The sequence below is a fragment of the Pezoporus flaviventris genome, unplaced genomic scaffold (assembly GCF_033815535.1).
Source record: "Pezoporus flaviventris isolate CSIRO_AGI_PZ_B2104156 unplaced genomic scaffold, CSIRO_AGI_Pfla_v1 ptg000001l, whole genome shotgun sequence".
Lineage (NCBI taxonomy): Eukaryota > Metazoa > Chordata > Aves > Psittaciformes > Psittacidae > Pezoporus > Pezoporus flaviventris.
The window spans coordinates 2,501,502-2,516,922 of record NW_026892549.1 but is presented as its reverse complement, the minus strand read 5'-3'; the positions used below and the strand labels follow the sequence as shown (position 1 = coordinate 2,516,922).

At 38.1% G+C, this 15,421-nt stretch overlaps 1 protein-coding gene and 1 long non-coding RNA gene across 3 annotated transcripts in view; both read left to right on the top strand.

Annotated features, from left to right (window-relative positions):
• The window catches only part of LOC133273976 (uncharacterized), a 929,536-nt gene that overhangs the window by 633,858 nt on the left and 280,257 nt on the right, over positions 1 to 15,421 (top strand). The window lies entirely within an intron of this gene.
• The window catches only part of CNTNAP5 (contactin associated protein family member 5), a 299,193-nt gene that overhangs the window by 10,331 nt on the left and 273,441 nt on the right, over positions 1 to 15,421 (top strand). The gene's annotated exons all lie outside the window — the stretch shown is intronic.

Here is a 15,421-nt window from a genome sequence, read left to right as displayed (position 1 = left end):
ACAGGATTATGAGCTAAGGAGCACTCATTCTCTATAGTGCAGAGGATAAGCTAAACCAAAGAGAACCTGCAGGCAAAATGGAGAGGGAGCTTCTGTTCAGAGGATACAGTGCTCTAAAGCTAGCCTTGGGAGCACTTCAAGTGCACCTCTTCTACATAATCTTTGGGGAAACTACCTCTGAATAATGATAGCATCATTTTAGTAGCTGTAAGGGTTCGTGATCTTCCCATGGTCTCTACATGTCTATGAATATGCCCACAGTGAACATCTTCTAGCCAGAGCAAATGCTCTGGAACATGCAGGATGCAGTGTACTCAGATAATCTGGGTCGGGATTTACCCATCTGCTCCTGGACAGTCATGTCAGCAGGAGGGGAAGCATTGGTACCTCTACATACACTGGTGCTTCAGAGGAGCTAAAATGTTTTGTCTAAAGCTACCTAGGAAGTTTCTGAAAAAGAGCAGTAACTTGGATATAATAGATTCTAGATGGACGCTCTATGCTTATGCTGCCCTACCCTTGGTACAGCTGTTTACTTGGACATGAAACAGGGCAGCAGATAGAAGTGAGAAGAGAAACCTTGGAGAGAACAGTGATGTTGAATTTCTTCCTACTTGCTCCCCCAAAATTCAGAGGGGTTTGTTTGCTGCTTTATTATTTTTTTAATTTTGTATCAAAATAGTTTGCATTTTAATTTCAGAAAGAACCTCCTTCAGCAAACCCTAGCAAGATTTAACAGCTATGGCATTTTTCACAGAGACTGTTTGGAAAAGAAAATGCAAATTTGATGAATTTCAATCAGATGTAGCTTGCAGCATTCAAATATTTATAGATTATCAAATTCCCTTTTCCCAGCTCTGCTTCTTAAGTGCAGAGCTTATCTTATATATAATATTAATTCTCATTATTTTTGGACAGTTATCCACTGAAATTTTGTGCAGACTCATTTAATCTAGGACCTGGACAAAACTTCCTGAAAATGAAGTGAATGACTCAAATTTCAGGTCATCTTTTCCTTAGAACTCTGTTCCTCCAGTGTATAAAATCCTTGTTATTGTTCTCCTGTGAATTTTATTTTCCTTAAAACCTGTCTGGCAATGTATGCAATACAAGATGTGTTTGTACCTGTCAGTATGAAAAACTTTATTTTCCTGATGGTTGCTCCTCCTTTTGAGTGCATCATATTGGAGTGCATTGGGCTGCTTTTCTGTCATATTCTATGTGAAACTTTTATCCGACTTATTAATAATAGACTAATTTGACGCTGCACACCCTTTAGCATTCTTTGTATTTTATCAACAGTACTTTTTTTTGGGTCCTCATGTTCTGTTGAGTTGAGGTGAATACTGGCCACTATAACACATAATTAAATTGTAATGATAATTTTTTACAAGCATTAAAGGAAACATTTTATATGCTCTGAAAACCTGATAGTCTAAGGGTATTCCTGGCTATCTTTTTTGAGCTCACATTGCTGGTACTTCTGGGTGGGTAGATGTAAGCTTGTTTCAGCCTGGAAAACATACCTAGCTTTCTGCTAGTAATATTAGGGACATGAGGCTGTTCATGACAGTGTATTAAAGTCTGCATAGACATGTTTAAAGAAATTAAATCCCTGTTTTTTTTCCCATCCATATCTTCTTCGTCTGAAGAAATGCATTAAGTAATTTCCTTTGTTTTCTGGCCTGGTTTCCTGTTGGAGAGCTACTGTATGATTTCTATGCTCTAGGAAAGCCACCAAAGAGTTGCCACCAGAGTTTGGCTCTGGCATTTGTGTGAAGCATATAGGCTGGAACCAGATACTATGGGGATGAAAGGATGAACTGAATCAGGGTGAAAACCAGTATTAGTCATTCCTGAGTTGCAAATTTTCCTAAAATTGCTAGTATTTAAACTTAACATTCTAACTAAACCTCAGATCTGTTTGCAAATTATAAAATCATCTCTTTTTAAAATTTTCATCTGGAAGCTGGTACTGTTCTTCAGGGCCTCTTCCAAAGAGGCTGCACATAAGCCAAAGTAGTCTTTTTACTGCATCATTATGAGTTTACACACTCAATTTCATCAGTGAATATTTGCAAAAGCCCAAAATATTTTTCACACAAGCATCTGAGATGTGCTTGTCATTTGTACTTTTGCTCAGGAGCTGTGATTGACTTTGTTGGGCAAGGTCAACCAGTATGAAAGAAGTGGCCTACTTTCTTGAGACCTCAGCAGAATAGATAGAAAAAAGATCTGCTTGCTAAACAGAAGTCATTTTCCACTTCAGCTTATGGAAGGAGGTATCAACCACCATGACTCATTTCACAGCAAATACTTATTTTACTTGCTGTGACAGGCTTGACCCAAACCCCACCAATTCTGTCACTGGGTGGGACATCTATGATCTGTGTGAATTAAATAAGGAACTCTTGATTTGACATCCTTTCTCTGATTGCAAGCAGACAGTGAGTCAGAGCTAAAACAGAACAGATTTTCTCCCTACCCTCTCCCCCTGCCACCTTAGCATCTGATTTATAGTGCCTGGGTTGTTATTTTTTTTCTTTTTTGTTTTGTTTTGTTTTGGTTTTTTTTTTGCCACTTCATCTAATTAACACAGGCAGTAGGGTCAGTATTCTAGCACCTGACAGACTTTACAAGGGCATACCACAATTACAACTGTAATCATATTTTTTCTCGTGCACTGAAAAATGTAGTATGGGAAAACTGACATAAACCTCCTAAGTGTTAGGATAAAAGTGTGGGTGTTAGAGGAGAGGCACCGTTTTCACATTTGCAAGGCCTGGATTTGATGTCTGACTTTTTGAAAGTTTTCCAGGGCATAGTTAGGTGAAGTATTTAATTGTTTTGAGCTTATCTGGTTTATCTCATTAGGGCTAAGCATTCATCTTTTCTAGTGTATGCAGACACCTAACTACATGGGTAAGAGAGAAATCCTTATGCTAGGCAGGGACTTAATAGAAGCAATAATGCTATTTTGATACTTTTAGATGTACTAACTGCATCAATGCATAAAGGAGTATCTAAACCACTGTGATTGTGCTGGCTCTCCCCGCTGACTTCCATAGTGGTCTATGTGCAGCAACTTTTATGATTTTTATGTAAACCTATGCAGTCTTTGGTATAAAAGTTATGGACTGGTTGGGTTGGCTGTGAGCCAGGAAAAGAGGAAAAGTTCTTTGAGTACTGTGCCCTTCCAGTGCTTCTTATATGGCACATGGGTAGAGCTAACTTGCATTTCCCTATGACTGTGTGATGGAAATGGTGCATTCATGTTAAGGTAGAGAATGATAACCAGTTACTTATGACTATAAAAAAAAAACATCCTGAGATAGCCAAGAGAACTGCACAAGAGAAGGGTTATTCCCTTTTATTTCTTGCATTAAAGGAAACTATAATCTTAACTTAGAGGAAATTTAGAGCAAATCTATAGTCATGTTCAAGCTAAGCTTTGTAAATTCCAAGGCAGGCACTTAATTCAGTGTTCAGGCAGGGATAAAAACAGTTCACAGCTGGAAATGCCTGTTCTCTTCCATGAGATGCACAGAGAAGGGTAATTGATTTAGACTCCTTCAGGGTAGGAATGGGTTTTCCAAGTTAGTAAGTGTGAAGCACAAGGTCTTCATCCTAGTGGGAGGATCTTTTCATGCCAGTGATAACACTGAAGTCTCTGCTCTGAAGGCTATGTATGAATGCAAATGCATCTTCTGCTTCTTTGGCATACTTGTATGTCAGTGACTGGTGGCAGTCTTGATGTCTAGGAAATAGCTAGTTTGATGAGAACAGCCAGACCATTCTAGTCTGAGAATTGTAAACAAATCCTCCAACCCTCAAAGAATTAAAAGTTTTTTTGGAATAGCGCTTAACTAAGAAACTCACTAAGCTGATAGTAAAGGTAGCAAAGTTTAGTTCCTCTTAGCTAGACACAATGTATGTGTACTTGTAGGTTTTCTTAAATTAGGAAATAATGGTGATGGGAAAAACCTCCTCCTTTTCATGTAACTTTCTTTTGTGCATAAATATACGAAAGAAGGTGGATGTCATTCATGATACTTCAAAGCACTATGTTAATCAGTAAGTCTATTCATTTAATTGAAGCTCTTCTTGTGTGCAGCAGAGTACCCAAGAGAAAGTCTGAGACTACTACTAGTATGCTCAAAGCCAAATATACCATATGATCATCTCACTCCATAATAGTTTTGTTGGAGTGACTGAAAGCTGCTTCCTGTAATATTCTTACCTATACTAGCAAATAAATCTTATGCTTATACTTAGTGTACATATATGAATAAACAGTACATAATACATAGCCTCACTTCATTCACTGATGTGACCAAGATCAAAACAAATTAAACATTCATCAGCTATGGAAATGAATAAGGCTTAGAGTGAATCTGCCTAATCAGGAATTTGACTTTTTTTCTTCTTAAGCTTCCTTAGAGGCAAGGAAATGTTTAATTAAGAAAATGAGAAATAAGAATAAGTCATGCTTATTTTATCTCTGTCAGAGCCTTGGGAAGTTGGTGGCTACTGGTGGAAGAGCTTGAGGAGCAAACAGGAAAGAAATAGGAGCATCTCCTTCGTGAGCCTGGACCTTCCCATCTGCCCTCACTATAGTTTTCAGTCTTACTCCTTCTGATAACACCACAGTCAGCAATGGCTTCTGTTTCTGGCTTTTCTTCTCCAGCTATGTCCTTTACTTTTATCTGGGTAGAACAATTTCAATTGCACCAACTTGTCAAAGACCTGAGATCCAGAAGACTGCAACATTTCGTTACTTAGGTGTTGTGGTATCATTTCAACTAGATTAAAAGCTGAGTCCCTCAAATATTAAATGCTGGTAGATTCAAGTAAGTGTCTGTCAAATAAGTAAGATAATAGAAAAGACCTTTCTGAATACAGAAAATTCTTACAGAATAACATGAGCTGGCAGTATGTGCTCACAACCCAGAAAGCCAACCGTATCCTGGGCTGCATCAAGAGGAATGCGACCAGCAGGTTGAAGGAGGTGATCCTGCCCCTCTACTCTGCTCTTGGGAGACCTCACTTGAAGTGTTGTGTGCAGTTCTGGTGTCCTCAACATAAGGACATGGAACTATTGGAGCAAGTCCAGAGGAGGCCATGAGGATAATAAGGGGGCTTAAGCAACTCCCATAAGAAGACAGGCTGCGAGAGCTGGGGCTGTTCAGCCTGGAGAAGAGAAGGCTGTGTGGAGACCTCATAGCAGCCTTCCAGTATCTGAAGGGGGCCTACAAGGATGCTGGGGAGGGACTCTTCATTAGGGACTGTAGTGATGGGACAAGGGCTAACAGGTTAAAACTTAAATAGGGGAAGTTTAGATTGGATGTAAGGAGGAAGTTCTTCACTGTAAGGGTGGTAAGGCCCTGGAAGAGGTTGCCCAAGAAAGTTGTGAATGCTCCATCCTTGGCGGTGTTCAAAGCCAGGTTGGACGAAGCCTTGGGTAATATGGTTTACTGTGAGGTGTCCCTGCCCATGACAGTGAGGTTGATGATCTTAAGGTCCTCTCCAACCCTAACTGTTCCATGATTCTATAATACAGAAAAGCCCTGGTATTTTACAGGTCAGTAAAGAATTTTTTTTTCAGATGGATGTCTTCTAGAAATTGCTGAATAGCTTTTAAGGTTGGTGGTCAGCTTTGATGAAAGAACAAGTGAGAAAGCACTTCTAGTGCTGTTTCTAAGAATCTTTTGGGAAATAATCTTCATTTTTCAGGTCACATTATGTTTCTCTGCCTGATGCTGTGTTTTATTTAACATTTAAATACCTGCCTTTGTAGTTTGAAAAGCAAATGGCTACAGAATCTCATTACGACTATGGAGGTTAGGTTTTGCAGTATAAGCATGTTTCAGTTAAGTCCAGAGGATTAACATATCATTTAGAAAAGTGATAGCCCATTTAAGCAATGGGAAACTGAAATGAGTACTCTGTATGCTCACTGAAGTCAAATGTTCCAATAAACATTATAAGAAGCTAGAATGGTTCAACTGGAAGAAAAGTATTTATACTTCCTAATAGACTTCCAATATTGAAAAGTAGATAGTGATGATGAAAATAAGTTTTCCCTCTTCCCCTTCTTTTAGAACTTTTTTAATTCTATCATCTAAGTGTTACTTCCTCAACCTTGAAATTAAATAAAGAATACTCAGCCATGATGGTGAGACATCAAACCTTCAAAATGTGGTGCTCCTGAATTCTGGTAACTATTCAGTTCAAAATTTCCTATTGGAAATGGAACACTTCAAATTTGATCTTAGAATCATAGAACAGTTAGGGTTGGAACGGACCTTAAGATCATCTAGTATCTTGAATAGGTATGTCCAGATCTTTCTACTGACTTCTGTATGTGCATTACCTATATGTGACATTTTAACAGAAAGTTGTATGCGCGCATACCTTTGGCTCTATGTACAGAGTAGGATAATATTTGGGATGTGGTTGCTCTTACAGAAAATTATTTCTTCACAATTACTAAAATACAACTAAAAAAGGCTGTGGAATCAAACGGTTCCCTAATGAAATCCATTAATTTCCATTTTTATATATTAATTTTGCCTTTGTTATACTTTTTTGGTTGGAATAACTTTCTGAGTAGCTTTAATATTCTGTTTAGTCAGACATTTATAATTATTTGAAGAAGAGTCGTTAGGAATTTGACTTTTGCATGCAATCCTTTCTAAGAATTTCTAATTTGTGACTTTCTGTCATTTCTCATTTAATGATGGCTGGTGAGCCCCTGACACTCTGCAATACCACAAAAAAGACCCTGTGATGAGCTAAAGGAATCTGCTATCAGTACAGATAGCAGGGAGAGTTTAAAACTCTCCCTGTTTCACTATACAATTCATGCATAAAGGTGGTGTATGGGTGTATTTTTCTGTGGTGTATAGGTAAACTCTTTGCACTGATCATGTCCCATTTAAGGAATACTGAAGAAGTAGTGTAGAAAGATATGTAGACATCACTAGTTAACCTTATGCCTTCTGAGTCCTCTGCTCAAGAGCTTGCTGCTGTTTCTGATAAGAAGGAAGGTTACATCCAGCAGAACCTTCATGTAGGCCATGTGCTGATTGCTGTCTCTCACTAGCTTTCAACTTGTCTTCAGTCACATTGCAAGTACTGACCTTTTCTTTTTCTTTTTTTTTTTTTCTGTTCAGTCCTCTGATGCAATGACTAATCTGTGCCTCAAAGTCAAAGGAACTAAATGAACTAAATGGTGAGCTGCTTCTCCTCCTATGATCTCTAATTCTCATCACAAGTTCAGTATCACTGTTCTCTCTGTCCTTCAGGCTTACCACCGTAGACTCCCTTGGCTTTCTGCAGTTCATTTCTTACTCCTTCCTCAAGATTAAATATAGTTTTCAACTGTTCCATGTTATGCTGATAGATACAATCCTGTCTGTCTTCTATTAGAGGTGGTTGATAAGATGGGAAGTGCTCTTTTATGATGGAAGTCTACATAAAGCAGAAAGAGAAGAGAAACCGAGGGTCTTTTGATACAATAGCAATGAAAAGCACTAGTAATACTCCTGTTTTCAGGAAAATCACCTTCCAAAAAAAGACACAGTCACTGCTAGAAGAAGGAAAATATATATCTGAAGCTGCAGATCAGGTTTGCTTATTTTCAGGCTGAATGAGCAGCTCAGAGCAGACTGCTGTCTCTATCTGCTTCAGTCTAGCACCTCTCCTCTAACTATTGCTTATTTGGCTTTGGAAGGTCCTTTCTTCAAGTCATGAGGTCCAAAATCTTGTAGAACCTGACATTCAGAGTTAATTCCCAATCCTTTAAATGCTTTTATATTTTCACACAGTTATAAGTGTATATATATGTATATGAACATACAGAGATAATTATCCATAATTTACATACATGTTTATGTGCAAATATGTACCTACAGCTTTCAGATGTTCTTACTCAAAAAAATATTAAAAAATGGAATATAATGTGCTGCTTTGGGTTGGAAAGTTTCTTTACATATCTTCTGCTGCCTCTTTATGAAGCAGAGCCTGAGCCTTTCTGTAGGATTTCTTGCATTTACAATCTCGTCTGAAAAAAAGTCTGATACTAAATTTTGAATTCATGGTATTAGAATATTTTAAAAGATTTTGCACTTAAATGTAAGGCATAAATATGCTTTCTGAAGACTCATCTTCTGTGAAAACTATGTTTATCTTGTGCAGTAATAAGGATTTCAGCCAGCTGGACTGCAACATAATTAAGAAAATATATTTCTTGTGTGGGCTTGAACAAATTACTAACTTTCTCTATGGCCTGGCTTCTGATGGATCTTCCTGTGTACGTCTCAGAAGCAGGGACTCAGTCAAGTCATAGAAGATTTAATGAAGGATTTTTTGACGTAGCATTAAAAATAATCCGTGTATTGAATTAGTATCCTTATTATTCCTTTTATTTTCCAGTGGTCTGAACCAAAACCTATCCTATCCTGCTTTGCAAATTTTTTTATTCTATCAATTTATGTTCTGTTTTAGAGTGGAGTGGGGGGAGAATGGAATGACAACAAACAAGCATTAAAGATTAAAATTTTTACAGGATAGGAGGACATGCTTTTTTGCATTTCCTTAGATCTAACTAGCTTCTTTTATAAAATATACTAGGGTTTTTTTTTGTTTTTTGTTTTTCAGGAGGGAACTGTAAGAAAAAGTATCTAGCATATTGTATCATATTTATAAAGATGAATATATAAATCAGATTTCTGATAATGAAGCATAGTTATTGTAATTGCCCAGAACAGAATTAAGGTTAACTGTTAAGGAAAACCGATACAAATGTTTGGACCATCATGTTCAAAAATCCACGTAACTTTCCACCTGCATGATGGGAAAGTCATTATTACAGCAGAATATTGAAAATGCAATACAAAACAAGCAGATTCACATGAATATTCATAAGCACACATATACCTACACCAACACATTGACACACTGTACATCAAAGAACAAGGAAGAGCCCTGAAACAGCACTTTGGAGACACTGTGCCAGAGCTCTTCTGTGTGCTTTACACATATATATATTGGTTGTAAATATCATATGTCTTACTCTGCTTATTTTTGCTGGCAAACACAGGGCTTAAGTGAAATGATCCACAACAATCCTCGGATGTCTCTTATGCTTGCTTTTCAAGGTTTATACAGTATCTTATTTTTCATCCCTAATCTCATTACCTTGCATTCTCTACAGGGGGCTGCATAAGACTCCTATCTGCCAATAAGACAAATCCACTTGCCTGATTTTGATTGTAGCATCTCTTCCAGTGCTTTGTGTGCATATGTGTCACCAAGAAAAATACTGGCACAGGGTAAACTGTGAAATACCTCTCAGTTGGTATCTGAAGTTACTGCCATAAATTTTTCCTATTGCAGAGTCTTCTTACAAACATGCCTTTTTGTAGCATTCCTAATATGAGCTTGCCCCTTCTCATGTCCAGTCCCATATCATGTGTCTTGGCAGATTTACCAGCGATGGCTTCTCCTCTCCTTCCCACCCATTACTGGGAAGGAGAAAACAGCATGGTGGAAGGATTTCCAAAACTTTTTTTCTAACAAGTCAGTTGGCTAAACAAGCATCACAGGGAGCTCAACTGTTTGCCACATGAATTATAAAAACCAATCAATATAAAACCTGGAATATTTCTTCCTGTGTATTCTATAACCCCTGTGAGTATGAAACTCAAACTAAGGCTTTAGTATGTCTTGGAAATTAAGGGGTGGAGGCTAGCTAATGTTAGCATAAAGTGCGTGGAGTGTTAAGTCTAGGAGATGTTACTCTAGACATGGGTCCTGGTTTCAGAGTCCGTGATTAGAGCTAAAGATACCCACAGCACAATGGGTCTCAGAGCAGTGTTTATCCTGGAAGAAAATTGAGGAGAAGAATGAAGCTTATGTGTGAATGTTAAATGCCGTTTGAAAACAAAGCATGGTTTTGTGTAGCTCCTTGCTGAGAAATATACCAGAGGTAATTGGATGTATAAAGAGGGAAGAGACTGTGTTAAATCCTCTTTTAGCCTTTCCTAGGGACATGGACTCCAAAAGCCATTAAAAGAGGGAATGTATGCAGAGGAAAAGACTGCAGAGAAATAATTATTTCTGCAGCACACAGTCCCAATGGAGAAATATGCTAAGCATGTCTCAATGTTTTCATATACAAAGGTTTAATAGTTCAAATGAAAAGTTTTGTTGCTGAGAAATGAGTTTGATTTGTTAATAAAAAAGGAAGCTTCTAATAAAGTTGTTTTTTTTAATTAGTTCAAAGAGCCAAAGTTAAGCTTTCTCTTCTACCACCTTTACTTCCTTGTTTTCTCTCCCTTCCCTTTTTTGTTGCTGATTTTTCTAATTTTCTTAGCGGGGGAGTAGTTTAAAAAGAAAATCAGTACCTCCATTTGGAGGGAAGTAGAGAAGCAGGAAGAAAAGACTTGATCATTGTTTTTCACTTCAAAACAGGTTTCCATTTTTTAACATAAAAATGAACGTTTCAATTCAAAAGGAAATGTACCATTAAACTGGGGGAAGCGAAGCAGGTTTTCCTCCTTTTTTTTTTTTCTCCTGTCCTTCTCCTCCATATATTTTACTTTCTCTGTAATGCATGTGATCAGGCTAGGAGTCTGCTATATAGCCTGCTAACAGCAGTGCACTCAAACCCCTTTTATCAGATAGTGTGGATTCGGTCTTGTGCCACCAGAGTCTGGAGATTTATCAGCATCATTTTAGCATTCTGGCTTGATCAGGTGATGCCAATAGGTTCCTATTGCTGCTCTATATTATCTTTCATGTCTTGCAATTTGTGCTATTCATACAAATTGCTCCCAATGATGGTATTCAAAGCCAAATTTAAGCATACCACTAAATGATGGGAACATAGCACATAAGAAGCTACTAAGAAATCCAGGAAGTATTGGGTCATATGATCACGTCTGGCTCAGAAATGAATGGTAAATGCAGTTTGGTTGAGCTAAATTTTGAATAATTAGCTCAGAAACAATGGTGAAAGAAAGCTGATCTGATGAAAGTGTGTCAGCAGAGTAAGTGAGGAATAAATGTAGGAGTAAAGTCTCGTCTCCTAAAACTTTGGAGCCACAATTTAGGCTTTCTGCAAAAGTGATAGCTTAGGCAAAAGAAATATGCAGCCAGAGGAAAGTAAGTCACAGAACAGAAAACGTGTTTACTTGGACTTCTGCAGTGGTAAACTGAGACAATTTCCCTTCACAGATTGGAAAAATTACTCATGTGAGGCATAGGTTAATCTCATATTTTACCTTGCAAATTTGTTCTAAATCAGTAGGGATAAGGGAGCTGTCAGTCAGATTAATGAAGAGTTGTAACACCTTACTTTGGAAGGGGAGTGGAATCATCATTAATTGTGGGCTAAGTGGGTCTCAGGGCTGCTCATAACCCTCCAGTTAGTGCCACCTATGTGTACCCTTTGGCATGGTCACTGCTCAGTCATTCCACCTTCGCACCCAGCCCAATTTACGTGTTACTCCAGTTATACCCCTTCCCAGCTAAGTGGTATGGGCAGTACCTGCATGTTTCCCACCTTTGGTGCCTGACTTCACCCTCTTGGGAGTTTTCTTTTCTGCCACCCACAGCCTCCCAGTTCTCCCCCAACACCAAAAACCAGCAGCATGTATACAGGTGGGGAAATGCTTCTGGATCTGAGACCTGAAGCACAGCTTTTCCCTTCCAACATGCAGAAAACTTACAACAGGCAGGGACTAGTCTCTCACTGGTTGTATGGAAGTCTTCAGAGCTCAGGGAAAAGGGTAATGAGCTTCTTCAACCTGATGACAAGGAAAAAATGTATTTGAGGCAGATACTCATGTTGAGATGCCTTAATTTATGCATCTGATTCAGCCTCATCAGAATTATTTGGACCCAGTGTACCTCATGATACTTTGTTCTCTGAATATGGGTTACAGTTCTCTCCCAGTTTTTTAAAAAAAGATTTTGTTGTTCAAATAAGATACCTTTCTTCCCTTACAAACAAACTTTTTAATATTTAGTTAAAATTAATATTTCTGTAAAAGTCTTTTGACCAGTTTTAGATACTTGCATTACAGCTTTCTTCAGTCAAGCATTTTCAGTTGGAGAAAGTCTTTTTAGTTGTGGTGAAAGTCACACATACAAATACAAACAAATGTGCTCTGGTCTGCTGAATGCTCTATAGGTAAGATAACTCAGCAGATGCAAAACATTAACACATCAACACTTGACATTCATTTATTTTCTGGTGCCTGCACAGAGAACCTGCTTGCAGAATCATACTGAGTGCGCTGATTCTCAGTTTCCTATTTGATCTCAAGAACAAAGCAGTGGAGAAGGAAAATGAATGTTGGAAATCATAGCATGAAGAGATGATGAGGCACTCTATTGGAAATGGTAGTAAGGAAGGCAGAAGCAAAGAATGGAGCATAGTTTGGCAAAAGAAAAAAGCAATATAAAATGTCTTTGCTATGTTTGTGTCCTTCCTTGTATTCCAATCCTGTGATATGGCTCAGAGTTCTTTATGTAAAACCACATTTGTTCTACAGTCTGACTAATGCTACTTCAACATTTGCTTTCTCTGAAAAACGTGTCTCCATTCAGTTAGAAGCTTCAATATATCTTAAGTAGCTTGTTCTTGGTGAGGGTTAAACAGACAACAGCAGAGTAGTTCTCAGTTTGTCAGCCCCAGCGTGCCCTGTAAGCAATTTCTTTAGCAGCTTCAAATTGAGAAAAACATAGCTCCGCATTAGTGCACGTTTCCTTCTCTTTCTTTCACTGCAGTCTCTTGCTTGGCTTGTAAGTGAATGAACTGCAAGCAAAAATGCTGTCCACCTCAAATATAATTTGTTCTGCATGGTGCTGAACAAATAATTTATTGAGCTAACTGTTTTGAGTACAGCATGTCTAAGCACTTGGTCAGATATCCTTGGCTGCTTGGATGGGTGACAGAGAAAGCTGAATGAACTTTTTTCCATCAGCTTTTATGCTGACATAAAACTAGAGAGAGTGAAACTCTTAGACCTTCTACATCTGTGTAGTCTCTCGTGTGAGCCAAGATGCAGAGAAAATGTCAGTATTTGGAAAAGAATTTATTCAATCAGTCTTCTGGTGACTTTATTTTAAGCTTTTTTTTTTTTTCTTGGGTCTCCAATGTGCTTAACACTGTTCTCTGCATGTGTGGTTGCAGGTAGTTATTAAATATAGTTTTTTAAATGCATGGAAACTTCTGATGTTATCTGATGTGTTATATTTATCAGTGCAGGAACAGTGCTTGTGTCAGTGATGCTGTCTACTCTAAAATGCATGGCATACAAAAATTACTGATCTTTCAAGAAGCCCAAATGATTTTTAGCTTTGCCTCAGGCTCTGTTAGCAATGTGGAAAATTGAAAAGGGCTCTTAAGAAAAAACAAGCATAAGATTGAAACTTGCAACCAAAGAGCTGTCAAGTGGAGAAGTACTTATGAATTATAATGAACATGATCTAAAAATGACATTATCCTTAGGAGTTTGGTTAAATGTTCCCTTCTATCACATGACTCAGAAAGGTCCCTTTTAACAAACAAAACCAAAATAAAAGCAATTTTAGGAAATATATTTAGAGGTGGTGTACATTAAACACAGAATGATGTGCAGCAGGGACACGGATGGGAAAGTGCCAAATTATGTGGCTGGCACAGAGATCCAAAGTACCTCCAGCAGAAATTCTTATATGGCTGCAAAAAAGATTTCTTTTTTTCACCCTCATACATTTTTGTGTATGTTGGATGTTCCCTCCAAAACATCACAAGACTTCTCACGTTATGCTTCTCTAGATATCTATGTCCATGTAGGCATTTAACCCTGATTCATATTTTTGATGGAAGGAGAAACTGTTTCTAACACTGTCTGGCTGAGTATTGACTTGTGTTGCATGCCATTGGGATGAAAGGAAACCTATTCCTTTCTGAAAGTTTCTCAAACACGTTTCACAGCCCAGCACATTAAGGGATATGTTAGCATTTGCTGATAATATTATGAATGAAAATACCACATCTGTGGATTTTGACTGGAGTAACTGGAGTAGAGGGCTACACACAGCTGGTCCATAGGCCACTACTTCCAGGTACTGGCCACAAATACCACTCAGCAGTATTTCAGGTGGAGAGATATTTTTTTTTCTTCAGGTTTTTGATTTTTTTTTTTTCCATCCCTCCAGCTTGCTTTCTTTTACTTCCCTGCCCCAAGAAAAACTCCCCAATTCCCCTAAAACCAAACTCAAACCCCCCAAAAAGTAAGCCAACCTTAACTCCTGTCAGAAAAGACAGCAGATTTTTGTTTACTTTGCTACCTAGAAGGAATGCACTCACCTTTGACAGAGCAAATAGTGAGGTTTTTTTAAAATTGCTCTCATTTTGACAAAGTGGTTGAGAAATGCAGTGGATAGCAGGTTCAGAAGCATTTCTAGGATCAGAAGAATGATTCCATCAGAACTGTACTTTGGTGTTACTGATACAACTTTCTGGATATCTTCCAGGTTATATCTGTTTTGGTTTGCTGCCAAAGGAAACTATTTGATTTTACTGTTGGTCAGCACTATGGAGACAGGGTGGATGCAGAAAGGTACATCATTTTTTTTCTCAACTTCCATGTATTTCAGAATATGTAATATTCTGAAATATGTATACAAGAAAATCCCTGGCAATGAGCTATGTAAAGCAAGAGGGGTCTAGCCCTTCCCAGATTAAAAATCAGTATATGAGTAGCCAGTTAGAAAAGTTTTATCTTAACTTGGAAGTTATCATGCAATCCACTGAGGAAAAATAAATTCAGAAGAAGGAACAACCTTTATTACCACCTCTCTGAATACATCTCAAGTACTGATCCAGCCTTCTACTAGACACAGTTTAATATTTCTTAGTGATGCTTCCTCCCCTCAAACAAATGGACACTTCATTTGTGACTAATATATGAATTCATGGAGCACCCATATTTAGACAACTATAAACTGAATTGAAATGTGATTGATAGAATCTTGACCAGAGAGATAATGTTACTAATTAAACTGTGATGCATTAGAAATACTGCAAATCAGTTTCATTTTACATCAAGTATCCCAGTAAAAATGTCCAGTAGTGACTGATGAGAGCTGAGATTCCTGTGCAGTTTTGTTAGCTTTGCTTTTACATAGAAGATGGATGGGGTCCAGTCATGGGTGTTTGCCTGGAAGGGAGACCTGAGAGGGGTTTGGTGTTAGGCTTTTCCCTGTGCAATGTTGAATAATTTGGTACTTCTCGGGGAGCAGCAGGTGTACTGAGCAGGGCTGTAGCAGCCTTGTGCTGCTGTTGCCAGGCACCCTTCGTTCCCTTTCTAGTTTCTTGGGGGTGCTGAACCTTGTGTGTCTTTCTACACACACAAACAGAGCA